The sequence below is a fragment of the Lactuca virosa genome, chromosome 3, assembly GCF_052849685.1.
Source record: "Lactuca virosa cultivar CGN04683 chromosome 3, Lactuca_virosa_CGN04683_v6, whole genome shotgun sequence".
NCBI lineage: Eukaryota > Viridiplantae > Streptophyta > Magnoliopsida > Asterales > Asteraceae > Lactuca > Lactuca virosa.
The window spans coordinates 130,595,253-130,601,252 of NC_136428.1; positions in this window are offsets into that span (position 1 = coordinate 130,595,253).

Here is a 6,000-nt window from a genome sequence, read left to right on the forward strand (position 1 = left end):
TAGCATCAAACAATGGAAGATGAATACAATGCTTTGATTCACAACGCCACGTGGGAGCTTGTGTTGGATTAGGTGTCTAAGCCCATAACTATAATTGGTATGTACTTGACCCGATAGTAGCATGGTTCATTTAGGGTTGCCTTCACTAGAACAATTTGATAGATGGATATTTGAGTAAGAGGTATGCACTTATAATGTTTCTACTTGTATTCCCCCCACCCCCCATAAAAGCATTTAAGATCATTTAAAAGGTAAGTTAAGGGGTATGAAGTCACCTGCAGTGAGTGATACGAATGAAAGATCGGTTGTAGGATGCTTAGTGTCAAGTGAAGCCTTGAGCACAACGGATCCTAATAAGCATATAATGACACATATATGTATATAATTAGTGTTTAAGCAACTAATCATGATAGAGATTCACCTTAGGAACTAGGAAACACTTATATGGAAGTGCTACAATCACAAGGGATTTCATCTAAGGGGTTTACGGCCACACAAATGTGTTCACGGCCTTGGCGTTTACGGCCAAGGTGGTTTACGACCCTAAGGAGTATACGGCCCTAGAGTGTACGGTCAAGGAGTTTATGGCCGTACACTCATGGGAGGACTTGCAAACTAGTTGATTTATGGTCCTATCTAGCATTCAACAAGTGCCTTTGATTCTAGGCTCGAGCATAAGGGAGTTTAAGGGCCAAAACATGCACCAACAAGGGTTTACGGCCAAGGGAGATGCTCATGGCCGTAAACTCTTGGAGTTCATGCATTAGATGATGATTCAAGGCTAGGAATCAAGAGTTTAACAACCCTAACTAGGAGATAGAAGATATACTCACGTTTTTGAAGCTTGGGAGGAGGTTCACGGTCCAAGAACTTAGTAGGTGTTCTTGGTGTTCTTGGTGAAAATGAAGAACACTTGAAGATCTAACCAAAAGAAGAATTTCATGGATGGAATCATGGATCTTCACTAGATAGAGAAGAGTATCAACTTGAAAATGGAAAGATTACTTACAAGATTGAAGATCAAGGTGAAAGTTCTTGATGATACTTGAGAGAAAAATCGAGTTCTTGAGTGAGAAGTGTGAGAAATGAATAAAAGTGAAAGAATATCACACATAAGGGCATGAGTTTACAACCACCTTGAGTTTACGGCCGTAAACTCCTCTTGATGGAGTTTTTGGCTCGAATGCAACACGATGAAGTTAAGTTAACTCATCCCTAAGCCCAAACCTTGAATGTACTAGGCTTAGAACACTCAAACAAACCCTAAACAATGCTAAGAGATAGTAGAAACGAGTCTGACTTTGATTGAATTGAATGAGTGTACAAGATAGAAATTTCGGGTTGTCACACTCATGGTTATGGCTTATGACTTAGGCTTAGGGCTTAAGGCGTATAAATTATAGCTTACAACTTATGGCTTATGGGTGATGGTTTATTGTTTTTGGTTTGGGGCTAAGTGCTTTTGGATTATGGCTTATGTTTTAGGATTTTTGGCTTTTGGCTTATGGCTTATGGTTTAAGGCTTACAGCCTATGACTTATGGCTTATGGCTCAAGTCCTAAAGCTTAGAGCTTATGACTTATGGCATATAGCTTATGGTTTATGTCATATGGCGTATGGCGTATGACGTATGGTCTATGGATTATGAAGTAGGGATTGGGCTTAGTGCTTATGACTTATGGTTTATGGCTTAGGGATTTTAGTCTTAGGGTTAGGTTTAGGCTTATGGATTAAGGCTTGGATATTAGAGGATTATAGCATGTGAATAACAACAATAAAGAACATTTTAAGCTGACTTGACATGTTTGATTTTTATTGACAAAATGCATAATAACTCACATGCATGGTTGTTATTGGCATAATGCATATCAAAATCTATTACAAGATGCTTATAGATTGCAACAGGTGAAGACCAACGACCTAAGCTGGATCTGTTGGATTAGGTGTCTAAGCCCATAACTATATTTGGTATGTACTTGACCCGGTTGTAGCATGGTCCTTTTGGGTTGCCTTCACCATATTGGTTAATTAATATTGGTCAAGAATTAATTAAGAAATTAATTTTGTGATCAAAAGATATTAATTAAACCTAGGGGACTAATATTGTAATTATTAGATAGTTGCAAAGTAGGCCGAGGAACCCTAAAGATAGGGTGGACGAACTCTTGTGGATAAGGCCTTAAGAATTCGTACAAGGAAGGGATTCCAGAAGGGTCTTATGGGCTGCTTAGAGCCTAAGCAACCGGATAAGTGTTTGACTGAAACCCTAATTCCAAACCTATATAAAGGGACCCTAGGCATCACATTTTAGGCTACCCTAACCCTAGAAGGATTGATAGAGTCGAAAATCACCTCCCTCCTCTCTCTCTTACATTCTTCCAACTGCATTGGTGTTTGTGATCGATTAGAGGTATTACACTTGTGATACTAAAGCTCTCAAAGGTTGAAGATTCTTGCTACAATTGAAAGGTAATCATCTAAACTTGTTTTAGTCATTAGATTCAATTTTCGTATGCTAGTATTAGGGTTTATAAGTTTTGGATGATTTGCATGTACAATTAGAGAAACCAAGATCCAAAGCTTTAGGGTTTGCATGTGCACCATAGGACTGATGTAATGCTCAAAACCCATCGGTGGTATGAGAGCCTAGGCTGTTTTCTATTGTATTTGATGCCTTGTTTGATCATTCATTGCTTGCAAAATCGAAAATTCTACCCTCTGACTGTTGAACTCGTCGAGCCACCTGATGAACTCGACGAGTCCAGTAAGTGATTCGGCGAGTCAGAGAGTCTGGGAGCAGATATTTCGGGATTTTGTCCTATTTTGGATTGGGATAATTGCCAAAAACATTTTTGATTAATAAAATCTGATTTTTATTAAATTGATATGATTATCCTCATCCAAATAGAAGATAATTGTCAATTAATTAGATAATTATTGCCTTATATGATAACTTTGATTATTTGAATTATTTGATTGAATTATCTTACCATGAAATTGAATTAGGTCAACTTTTTAGATAACCACTAATTAATTGTTTAATTAAATTATTTGTAATTTGATCTAGAAGGTTTTGAAAAGTTTCAAAACTTGTCCTCAAGTTTTGGAATTTAAATTTTTGATTAAAAATTTAATTTTGAAATATTTAAATTCTAAACTCTAGAATTTTACAAGTTTAAAATTCAACCCTTATAGTATTATAATACAAGATTGTGAATTTATAAAAGTTTAGTTACTTTAATAATTATCATTATACTTATTAATGAGAATTAATGTCATATCATACTCGTTCGGCTAACGACCCTCCACCAATCAAGGAAGCGGTGGGTGAGAGTGGACACCCATTAAACCACCATTTTATAGGCAATGACCTTATACCCCCTTATAGACTGGCTTCGTGAATGAGGCCTACTAACAATAAGACTAACTTATCTTATATATATATATATATATATATATATATATATATATAAGTATTAAACTTTAATATTATAATAGTATAAGGGTTGAATTTTAAACTTTTAAGATTATAGGGTTTGGAATTAAAGTTTCATAAACGAGACTCTTCAAGTTCCAAAACTTGAGGGCAAGTTTTGTAATTTGTCAAGACTTTTGATTTCCATAACTTATGGATTTTAAAGTTCCATGAATGAGACCTTTCAAATTCCAAACTTGAGGACAGGTTATGAAACCTTTCAAGTTCTCTTGAATTCTATAACTTACAATAGTTAATGGTTTCATAAATAAAGACTTTTCATATTCCATAACTTGAGGACAAGTTATGAAACTTTTCAAGAACACATAAATCAAATTAAACTAATCCAATTATCATATAATTCATCATTTACCAATTTGACCTAGTTCATATTCAAGATAGTTTCAAATTTTACCAATAATTAGTTTTTCATAAAATCAAGTAATTATCTTAAAATTTGATAACATTCATGGTTTTGGATGGGGATAAACATTACCATACTAATAAAATCAAATTTAACCAAAAGAATTTGTGGTAATGATCCTAATCCAAAACATGCCAAAAACTCGAAAAATCTGCCACCAGATGAGCCAACTCGTCGAGTTCATGGCAAAACTCATACAACTCGTCGAGTCCATATATGGACTCGTCGATTTCATCAGACGGTGGCCAGAAAAGTCATTTTTCCAACTTTGAAAATCACACATTTGCATCAATATAATATAAAACACCCTAGGCTCTGATACCGCTGTTGGGTTTTATGTACTCTAACATTCCTATGATGCGCATACAACCCTAATGCTTTGGAACTAAGTTTTCTCTAATTATACATGCAATATTGATATCCAAAGCATGAATCCTAAACTAGCATACAAAATTTAACATATGAATCATAAAATTGGTTAGAAGATTACCTCTTTATGTAGATAGTAAGACTTTGACCTTGTGAGAACTTAGCACCCCAAGTGTTGTGCCTCAAACAAGTCACAAACACCAATAAACAACTAAATGTATATGGGAGAGGCTAAGGAGACTCAAAATCGAATTCTCTTCTTGGAATGCAAGTAGTGTCTGATTTTAGGGCTTAGGATAACATATTTATATGTGTAGAAATCCAAGAATCATGTGTAACCCTAATCCACACATATAGGTTTATGATCCATGCATTTGATTTGGACTAACACTTCATGGACTATCCATAAGCTTAACCCATCACAAATCAATTATGGATCATTAGCCCAATCCATATGTATCAATTTAATTAGTCTTTTCTGATCACTAAATTAATTCTTGATCAATACTAATTAAATAATATGATTTCTCAATTAATATATTATACTTATAATATATTAATAAATCATAAATAACCTCTTACTCAAATATCCATCTATCAAATTGTTCTAGTGAAGGCAACCCTAAATGGACCATGCTACTATCGGGTCAAGTACATACCAATTATAGTTATGGGCTTAGACACCTAATCCAACACAAGCTCCCACGTGGCGTTGTGAATCAAAGCATTGTATTCATCTTCCATTGTTTGATGCTATAGATGATCTTTGGAAGCTTGGGTAGGAGTGTAACGACCAAAAATTTCAACCAATTTAAAACATTTTATTTCATTCAAAAGCCATTACGTTCATACATCTTGTTTTCAAAACAGTTTAAACATCAGAGTATTTCCCCAGAACCATAACGCATAAAACATAAACATGAGGAGCGGTACGATCACGCCTTCGCCTTGCCACGATCTCCTGAAGCACCTGAAACAATAAACCACAACTGTAAGCCCGAAAGCTTAGTGAGTTTCCCCCAAAGTACCCATACACACACAAACATACACATACAACAAAGAACAACATACTACGGGTCCATTCAACCTTCCGGTTGGAATACCCCCGGCCCTCAACCATCGGGTTGGAGTGCCTACATAACGCGAGCCCAATCATCCTACCGGGATGGAATACTCTCGGCCCACAACCATCGGGTTGGAATGCCCAAACACCTATACATACGACAATAGCTACTATGGGTCCAATCATCCGTTAGGATGGAATACCCCAGGCCCCTCAACCATCGGGTTGGAATGCCAACATACTATGAGTCCAATCATCCTACCGGGATGGAATACTCCTGGCCCACAACCATCGGGTTGAAATGCCCCACTTCCTATACGTACAGTAACTACTACTACAATTATGGGTCCAATCATCCCTTGTGATGGAATACCCCAGGCCCCTCAACCATCGGGTTGGAATGCCAAACTACTATGAGTCCAATCATCCTACCGGAATGGAATACTCCTGGCCCACAACCATCGGGTTGGAATGCCAATCTACTCTAGCAGACATGCACACATATCAGGCAACCACATAATACTCTACAGAACTAGCACACTAGTGCCCTATCATCCTACCGGGATGGAATACCCTCTACCACTGCTCAACATACATAACCCGCAGGTATCCTCCTACCAGCGTACATAATGCAAGACCCACTACCGGTCTATAAATAATCACTACCCA